The following is a 10388-nucleotide window of genomic DNA, read 5'->3' as shown; positions in this document are numbered from 1 at the left end:
CTGGCGAAGGACGAGGTGACGATGCGCGTCGGGAATGGTTCCAAGGTCGATATGATTGCCGTCGGCACGCTACCTCTACATTTACCTACGGGATTAGTTTTAAACCTCAATAATTGTTATTTAGTGCCAGCTTTGAGCATGAACATTGTATCAGGATCTCGTTTAATTCGAGATGGCTACTCATTTAAATCCGAGAATAATGGTTGTTCTATTTATATGAGAGATATGTTTTATGGTCATGCTCCGCTGGTGAATGGTTTATTCTTAATGAATCTCGAGCATAATGTTACACATATTCATAGTGTGAATACCAAAAGATGTAAGGTTGATAATGATAGTCCCACATACTTGTGGCACTGCCGTCTTGGTCACATAGGTGTCAAATGCATGAAGAAGCTCCATGCAGATGGACTTTTGGAGTCTCTTGATTACGAATCATTTGACACATGCGAACCATGCCTCATGGGTAAATTGACCAAGACTCCGTTCTCAGGAACAATAGAGTGAGCAACCAACTTATTGGAAATCATACATACTGATGTGTGCGGTCCAATGAGTGTTGAGGCTCGCGGTGGCTATCGTTATGTTCTCACCCTCACTGATGACTTGAGTAGATATGGATATGTCTACTTAATGAAACACAAGTCTGAGACCTTTGAAAAGTTCAAGGAATTTCAGAGTGAGGTCGAGAATCAACTTGACAGGAAAATCAAGTTCTTGCGATCAGATCATGGGGGAGAATACTTGAGTCACGAATTTGGCACACACTTAAGGAAATGTGGAATAGTTTCACAACTCACGCCGCCTGGAACACCTCAGCGTAATGGTGTGTCCGAATGTCGTAATCGCACTCTATTGGATATGGTGCGATCTATGATGTCTCTTACTGATCTATCACTGTCATTTTGGGGCTATGCTTTAGAGACTGCCGCATTCACTTTAAATAGGGCTCCGTCGAAATCCGTTGAGATGACACCGTATGAATTATGGTTTGGGAAGAAACCTAAGCTGTCGTTTCTAAAAGTTTGGGGATGCGATGCTTATGTCAAGAAACTTCAACCTGAAAAGCTCGAACCCAAGTCAGAAAAATGCGTCTTCATAGGATACCCTAAAGAAACTATTGGGTATACCTTCTACCTCAGATCCGAAGGCAAGATCTTTGTTGCCAAGAATGGATCCTTTCTAGAGAAAGAGTTTCTCTCGAAAGAAATAAGTGGGAGGAAAGTAGAACTCGATAAAGTATTACCTCTTGAACCGGTAAGTGGCGCAGCTCAAGAAAATGTTCCCGAGGTGCCTGCACCGACTAGAGAGGAAGTTAATGATGATGATCATGAAACTTCAGATCAAGTTGCTACTGAACTTCGTAGGTCCACAAGGACACGTTCCGCACCAGAGTGGTACGGCAACCCTGTCTTGGAAATCATGTTGTTAGACAACGGTGAACCTTCGAACTATGAAGAAGCGATGGCGGGCCCAGATTCTGACAAATGGCTAGAAGCCATGAAATCCGAGATAGGATCCATGTATGAAAACGAAGTATGGACTTTGACTGACTTGCCCGATGATCGGCGAGCCATAGAAAATAAATGGATCTTTAAGAAGAAGACAGACGCGGATGGTAATGTAACCATCTATAAAGCTCGGCTTGTCGCTAAGGGTTATTGACAAGTTCAAGGGGTTGACTACGATGAGACTTTCTCACCCATAGCGAAGCTGAAGTCCGTCCGAATCATGTTAGCAATTGCCGCATTCTATGATTATGAGATATGGCAAATGGACGTCAAAACGGCATTCCTTAATGGTTTCCTTAAGGAAGAATTGTATATGATGCAGCCGGAAGGTTTTGTCGATCCTAAGAATGCTGACAAGGTATGCAAGCTCCAACGCTCGATTTATGGGCTGGTGCAAGCATCTTGGAGTTGGAACATTCGTTTTGATGAGATGATCAAAGCGTTTGGGTTTACGCAGACTTATGGAGAAGCCTGTATTTACAAGAAAGTGAGTGGGAGCTCTGTAGCATTTCTCATATTGTATGTGGATGACACTGTTGATGGGAAATGATATAGAATTCTTGGAAAGCATAAAGGCCTACTTGAACAAGTGTTTTTCAATGAAGGATCTTGGAGAAGCTGCTTACATATTAGGCATCAAGGTCTATAGAGATAGATCGAGACGCCTCATTGGTCTTTCACAGAGTACGTACCTTGACAAGATATTGAAGAAGTTCAAAATGGATCAGTCAAAGAAGGGGTTCTTGCCTGTATTGCAAGGTACGGGATTGAGCACGGCTCAATGCCCGACCACGGCAGAAGATAGAGAAAAGATGAGTGTCGTCCCCTATGCCTCGGCCATAGGGTCTATCATGTATTCTATGTTGTGTACCAGACCTGATGTAAACCTTGCCATTAGTTTGGTAGGAAGGTACCAAAGTAATCCCGGCATGGAACACTGGACAGCGGTCAAGAATATCCTGAAGTACCTGAAAAGGACTAAGGATATGTTTCTCGTTTATGGAGGTGACGAAGAGCTCGTCGTAAAGGGTTACATCGATGCTAGCTTCGACACAGATCTGGATGACTCCAAGTCACAAACCGGATACGTGTATATTTTGAATGGTGGGGCAGTAAGCTGGTGCAGTTGCAAGCAAAGCGTTGTGGTGGGATCTACATGTGAAGCGGAGTACATGGCAGCCTCGGAGGCAGCACAAGAGGCAATCTGGGTGAAGGAGTTCATTACCGACCTAGGAGTCATACCCAATGCGTCGGGCCCGATGACTCTCTTCTGTGACAACACTGGAGCTACTACGCTTGCCAAGGAGCCCAGGTTTCACAAAAAGACCAGGCATATCAAGCATCGCTTCAACTCCATTCGTGAAAGTGTTCAAAATGGAGACATAGATATTTGTAAAGTACATACGAACCTGAATGTGGCAGATCCGTTGACTAAACCTCTCCCTAGAGCAAAACATGATCAACACCAGAACTGCATGGGTGTTCGATTCATCACAATGTAACTAGACTATTAACTTTAGTGCAAGTGGGAGACTGTTGGAAATATGCCCTAAAGGCAATAATAAAATGGTTATTATTATATTTCTTTGTTCATGATAATTGTCTATTGTTCATGCTATAATTGTGTTATCCGAAAATCGTAATACATGTGTGAATACATAGACCACAACACGTCCCTAGTGAGCCTCTAGTTCACTAGCTCGTTGATCAAAAGATAGTCATGGTTTCCTGACTATGGGCATTGGATGTCATTGATAATGGGATCACATCATTAGGAGAATGATGTGATGGACAAGACCCAATCCTAAGCATAGCTCAAAGATCGTGTAGTTCGTTTGCTATAGCTTTTCCTAATGTCAAGTATCATTTCCTTAGACCATGAGATTGTGCAACTCCCGGATACCGTAGGAGTGCTTTGGGTGTGCCAAACGTCACAACGCAACTGGGTGACTATAAAGGTATACTACAGGTATCTCCGAAAGTGTCTGTTGGGTTGGCACAAATCGAGACTGGAATTTGTCACTCCGTATGACGGAGAGGTATCTCTGGGCCCACTCGGTAATGCATCATCATAATGAGCTCAATGTGACCAAGTGGTTGATCACAGGATCATGCATTACGTTACGAGTAAAGTGACTTGCCGGTAACGAGATTGAACAAGGTATTGGGATACCGACAATCGAGTCTCGGGCAAGTAACGTACCGATTGACAAAGGGAATTGTATACGGGATTGATCGAATCCTCGACATCGTGGTTCATCCGATGAGATCATCGAGGAGCATGTGGGAGCCAACATGGGTATCCAGATCCCACTGTTGGTTATTGACCGAAGAGTCGTCTCGGTCATGTCTGCGTGTCTCCCGAACCCGTAGGGTCTACACACTTAAGGTTCGGTGACGCTAGGGTTGTTGAGATATTAGTATACGGTAACCCGAAAGTTGTTCAGAGTCCTGGATGAAATCCCGGACGTCACGAGGAGCTCCGGATTAGTCCGGAGGTGAAGATTTATATATAGGAAGTCAAGTTTCGGCCATCGGGAAGGTTTTCGGGGTAATCGGTATTGTACCGGGACCACCGGAAGGATCCCGGGGGTCCACAGGGTGGGGCCACCTATCCCGGAGGGCCCCATGGGCTGAAGTGGGAGGGGAACCAGTCCCAGATGGGCTGGTGCGCCCCCATGGGCCTCCCCTGCGCCTAGGGTTGGAAACCCTAGGGGTGGGGGCGCCCCACTTGGCTTGGGGGGCACTCGCCCCCCCTTGGCCGCCGCCCACCTTGGAGATTCAATCTCCTAGGGCCGGCGCCCCCCTAGGGGTCCTATAAATAGTGGGGGGGAGGGAGGGCAGTCGCACCCTAGCCCCTGGCGCCTCCCTCTCCCTCCCGTGACACTCCTCCCTCTCCCTGAGCTTTGCGAAGCCCTGCTGAGATCACCGTTGTTCCCACCACCACGCCGCCGTGCTGCTGGATCTTCATCAACCTCTCCTTCCCCCTTGCTGGATCAAGTTGGAGAAGACGTCTTTCTAACCGTACGTGTGTTGAACGCGGAGGTGCCGTCCGTTCGGCGCTAGGTCATCGGTGATTTGAATCACGACGAGTACGACTCCATCAACCTCGTTCTCTTGAACGCTTCCGCGCGCAATCTACAAGGGTATGTAGATGCACTCCTCTCTCTCTCGTTGTTAGATGACTCCATAGATTGATCTTGGTGATGCGTAGAAAATTTTAAAATTCTGCTACGTTCTCCAACATCTAGTAGGTCTTTTACTATTTGTAACTTTGTCCATGAGTTTAGGAGCTTGAATTTCGAGGCTCACAATCTCGCGAACCACGCTTTGAAGTTAGGGGTGGACCGCCATGTTTGGTCAGGTCACTCGGGAAACCTTTCTTTCGTCCGTGTAAACGTTGTGACTACTTAATAAAGCTTCGTGGGTTTGTCTCAAAAAAAAAACTTCCGAATTTCAGCGAACCGGTACCCTAGCTAGACCGAAATCCCTCCCCGACCCCTCTCATTTGTCTAGATTTGAAGGCCCGACGCAGCTCTCTGTCTCTCTCGATCCCTCTCCTCCACCCCGCCGCCACCCACCCTATCCTCCACCCCGCCGGCACCCTCTCCTCCGGCAAGGTCGCTCCGTCTCGATCCCTCTCCTCCCGCCAGATCGCCCCGTCCAGGTCCCTCTCCTCCCGCCAGATCGCCCCGTCCAGGTCCCTCTCCCCCCGCATATCGCCCCGTCCCGGTCCATCTCCGCCCCGTACTGTCCCTCTCCCGCAAGGTCGCAAGGACACTCCGACGTCTTGGTTACCTGTCCCTCTCGCCGCCGGTAAGGCTTCTCCTCTCGCTCCCTTCCCCACCTCTCTTCTCCCCCTCCCTCTCTCTGATGCATTTTTCTTCTTGAACCCTAACCCTAACCTGAACCCACCTGTTCAGCAGGACGCCTCACTCCAGCCACCCGATCTGGGCAGCCCACGGTCGGTCAACTCCACCCCCGGAGGACCAAGGAGCAAGAAGCACCGGGGCTCTTGGTCTGGGAGCAAGCAGGGTATGCTTCGCATCTTTCAATTAGAGTGGTTCTTCAGTTGGTTGCTGCAATATATTTGCTTGGATACATTGTCACAACATTGTCATATGGACTAGGTTGTTATTTCCTTTGATTGCTGCAATATATTGCTCCATAAGATCTAGACAGGTTCTTCGGATAATTTTGCTCTGTTTGGATTAGCTAAGTGACTGGGTGACTGCTTATAGGCCATGTGTAGAGTTTTAATTCAAGAACATCAGTCAGGAGTCCTAGATTAACAATGACTGCTTTGAGCATCATTCATACATGAGGAATAACTAATTCTTGTTCCCTATCAATGTGTGCTGGAAGCACTATTTTGCAGTATATGCGACATATATACTACTCTCCAATCAAAGAACAACCTACCACAAAAAGAAGTATATACAGTCGTTTCTTCGTAGGATTATATACTATTTTGTGATGTATATATTTTTAGACCGGTATATACTGCTTATAACAAAAGCATACAGTTTTCTTGTGCAATTTTTTAGTTGCTTTCTTGTGCAATTAGCATTGCGACCAAGGATTACGAGTCGACGAGTCGACGAGTCGTTCCGAGGTTGAGACTCATAGACTAATCGGACTAGTCTTAGACTAGTGCTGGACTAGTCGACATAGTACTGTAGTACTCAACTACTAATACATAGTAGCAGTATGGAGTAGTATGTAGTAAACTGTACAGCACATTACAGGCCAGCAGTGCTAGCCAACACTAGTCAGGCCCAGCCCAGCCCAGCGCCACACAGCACGCCCCCACCAGCTGGCCCATTTGGGCCCAAGTGGCTATCCTATACTTAACTCACGTCCCAGCCACTGGAACCCTAAGATCCCAATCGATCCCAACTCAGCCGCCAGTGCCAACACGCACGGGAGCACGTGCGCGTGCCCTGCGCCTCTGGCCGCTTCCGCCGGCGAGCTCGCCGACCACCGCCGTGCCTCCTCCCTTCCTCCTCTCTCTCTCTCTCTCTCTCTCTCTCTCTCTCTCTCGCGTCTCAGGGCCGCGCTCGCCTACGGGTCATGGCCACGGCCGCCGCCCGAGCACGAGCTCCAGCCGGCGGCCGCGCCTGGCTGCGACATCCGCCGTCCCGGTGATGAGTGGCGGCGGCCTCGTCCAGCAAGCTCATTTATACCTCCAAAGTTTTGAGTCGCTCGACTCGATTTGGTCGACTAGCCCAGACTAGTCGTCGACTAGTCCATCCACGGCTCGACTCGGTCTGCTAGTCTACACGAGAAATGCAGTCGACACTCACTTTGCGACTCGTCGACTAGTCGAGCGACTAGTCTAGACTAGTCGTTCGACTCGTAATCATTGATTGCGACCAAGGAGTATCTAGTACTAGCGAGAAGAGTATATACTAAATATTTAAATTTTAATTGGAGTACTGTGGCCAAGGGTTTAGGAGTTTGTACTTAATTTTTTAATTGGAGAGTATATACTTTTTTTATTAGAATATATACTTCTCGACCAAAAAAAGGATATACCCAGCTGATATAGCAGTATATTCAGTTATTCATACGAATGATGCATACTCTCTGCTGAAATTGAATTGAAGTATATCCACATGAATGAAGTATATACTCTGCTGAAATTGAAGTATATTCACTAAATTTGATACATCCATAGAGAAATGTATGATAAGGCATGCATATATTACATATGCATTCTGGAGTGGATATCTAGTCTACATTCATTTGTTCTTCACTGCAAAAGCATCTTCTTGTTGTTGTTCTGTTTGTTGCCGACAAGCACACGCACGGTGGGCAGCACGACGTTAGGAGTCCAACGCATCGAAATCGCAGGCACTCCATGCCATGCTATCCATGGCCTCCAGATGACACCTTGGGAAATTCTACCTGCATGCATAGAGCTTAGATAAGGGGTACAGCCAACTAGATGCCTACCTGAGCAAGCAATGAATTAGTCACGGAAAGAGTGATTGATGCATGCTTTTGTAGCTCAATCTGAAGTTCGTAGACCAGAAATAATATTGAATAAATGATGCACCTTGACGAGTTAAATTGTCGGTGGCATCTCATCTTCTCATCCTCAAGTTTGAGTTGCGCCAACCACATCTAATGTGCCTCGTCGTCGAGTCGACAACGCCGGCTGCATCTTGTCTCCAAGCCCTAATTAGTAGGTGGATTGATTTTATTGAAAGAAGAATGATGCATGTTAATGCGGTGCTAACAAGATTTGAATCTGAATGTGCCTTATCCCTATTAGTATGGAACAAACTTTCAAAGTCCATGGGACCACTTCTGATTAGCACCTAATCAACTAACTAAATGGTAAGGAGGTTTGTTGCGATGGCACAATAAACAACAGTGGAAAATAAAAAAGAAATGACACATGGCATAGGAGTATGTACTCCTAGGTGTACCAACCCATTTTCCTATATATATCCTCTGTTTTAATATGTAGTCTCTTATCGACTTAGTCTCGGTCCTACTTAACCTACTCGGTTGTTGATGGTTTGTCGCCATTACCTTTCGATTCATGATAATTGTGCAAATGAAGTGCAAGTTAACCTTTGAGCAACTTCTATATCAAGTTGAGGTATTTTTTTACCCTTTGTAAAGATTGTTGCAAGCTAAAGCTTATTGTGTCACACTTTGATTTGTCTTCTTGGCTGTCACTTCTTTCACTTTGAGCAATTTGTACAACCATTGTGCCCTATGAGACCATATGTCACCATTTCTCATCATATTTTGCAGGAAATATTGGGTGAAGTGTGATGCTGAACGGACAGAACGAAGAAAGGAAGATCCTTGAGCAATGAAAATCTTTGTTGGGTGGTGCTAATAATGCAAAGATTCAGTTTTTATGTAACCTTGGATAGACTCTGATCATTTGATGTTGTTGTGAACCTGTCGTATTGCAAAGATTAACTTTTTACAAAGTCTCATATTGATGTTTTATGTATTGGCATGGTTCAGTTTAATGCAAAACATTGCTACGTGTGAACAAACAAGCTGTCAATGTTGGTGCTGGTAGAGATTTATTCATCCTATTTATTCCTAGCACAAAGGCGTTCGTTGGTGCTGGTACAATTTGGTTCTGGTATAGATTTGTTTACAGATGCTCATTTTGGTTATGGTATAGATTTGCCATCAAAATCCTAGTGGCAGCCAAACATGAAATTTGGATTTGGAATCTAGATTCAGCCAAATGAAATCTTGATAGAGATTTCATTTCATTTCATTTCAGAAATGAAATGAAATCAGGGGAGCCAAACGAGCTGTCAGATCAAACAGAAGTAATAATAGTCTAAGAAAAAAATATGTATATCGAGAAAACGAGTACATGGGTGGCAATTGACTGAGGGAACCATGAGGTGGAGAAAAATGATATTATGGCCGGCGAGGAAGGGAACGTTGGCGCATCTACAAAATCTTTACTATTGGGAATCGAACGTCGTGATGGTTCGACCTCTATCAATGGTTCAACCTCCTTCGATACCCCACCTCAAACCATCCCGCGATAGCCTCGTTCCCTCCACCCGTCCTCCCCAGATTCCTGCTCTAGCGACGCACAATAAAAGAAAAAAAGAAAAGCCACGATATAATTATAAAAAGCAGCCACGATCAGGAACCCACGTCCCACGGCCAAGACCCAACCCCCACGCCCAGATCTTTCCTCAGAGCTCGATCTCGGTCCTCCTCCACCATGCGCCCGCCTCCTCCCATGACTGTGGCCCGACTTCTCCTCCTCCCTCATAATCCACGTTCCCGCCGTGCCGGCATAGGCGCCGACGCCGGTGACTCCGGCGCCCACCCTCCTAGCACTCGAGCACCGCCCACGCATAGACGTTGCCGTCAGCCGCGCCACCGAGGTCGAGTCCATCGAATCAATCCTTGCCCTCGCCTGCGTCAGTGGCTCCGCCCGTCTCGATAGGATCGGTTACTCGATCTCGATCATCTGACTCATCTCTTGTGAGTACGGCATCGGTGCGGACGCTGCGGCGGACAACAATAGTGCAGGCTAATCGCTACCTTTGCCCGAGTTATTGGTCAACGCCGTCTTGCCGCCTCTCTCAGTGTCGGTGCCCACGCCACACTCCGCATGTTCTTCGAAAAAGGCAAGGATAAACACTGATTGTCACCCCCTCTAGCAACAAGGTTGTCATTCCCTCTATCTCTCATCTTTTTTGACATCCTTGTCATAATGCTGCTCTGTGTTGCTATTGTTGCATGAATGAAGTGACATGATGTTTGTTGTATGAATAAAAGTGAGCTGCTGATTTTTGAATGAAACTGACTTGTTTGCAGATTCTTGTATGGGCAGAAGAAAGATAGAATTGACCTTTTGCACAGACGGTTGTATGGATGATGATGGCCGTCACCGATCAAAGGAGGGTGACGCCATACATTGTGGAGATGCCGCACTCGGCCAACAGCGAGCTCCAAGTCAAGACGGTGTGGGAACTGACGAGCAGAATCTCCTTGTTGAGGAGGTCCTGTACATTCCTGCCCTCACAAGAACCCGCACTGCTTTGATTTGGTCCAATTCGATTTGATTCGGTAGTTGTGGTCGTGCTGAATTCTCAGAGTCAACATTTGTTTGGCAGGTCTTTACTCCAGTGGAGTCACTGAGATAGAAATAGGACAAGAAGAAAAAGAACGTCATTATATTCAGGTCGAGTGGTAAATGCTTACATATGTTCTTGATCCCTAGATATAACTTGCTTCTATACGTACTTTTCTTGTTGGTGAACATAACTAGAGAAAATATTTTGTGTGGTTTTAACATGTTTTGATTGTGAAAATTCATAATTTGATACCCATGTTTTATTTGTGTTTCGATGTTCATATTGCATGGTT

At 46.3% G+C, this 10388-nt stretch overlaps 1 long non-coding RNA gene across 2 annotated transcripts; it reads left to right on the top strand.

Annotated features, from left to right (window-relative positions):
* Nucleotides 1-5014: 5014 nt before the first annotated feature.
* LOC119366696 lies at nt 5015-8532 on the top strand. 2 transcript variants are annotated; one of them, XR_005176087.1, is made up of 4 exons: nt 5015-5178; nt 5212-5327; nt 5435-5546; nt 8283-8532. It is a non-coding gene; the product is annotated as an uncharacterized LOC119366696 (long non-coding RNA). The 2 variants fall into 2 exon arrangements; XR_005176086.1 differs by having other exon boundaries at nt 5019-5327.
* The last annotated feature ends 1856 nt before the right edge of the window (nt 8533-10388 follow it).

The sequence above is a fragment of the Triticum dicoccoides genome, chromosome 1A, assembly GCF_002162155.2.
Source record: "Triticum dicoccoides isolate Atlit2015 ecotype Zavitan chromosome 1A, WEW_v2.0, whole genome shotgun sequence".
Taxonomy (NCBI): Eukaryota; Viridiplantae; Streptophyta; class Magnoliopsida; order Poales; family Poaceae; genus Triticum; species Triticum dicoccoides.
Note: the sequence above shows the minus strand (reverse complement) of the source record. Positions and strands in the feature narration are given on the sequence as shown.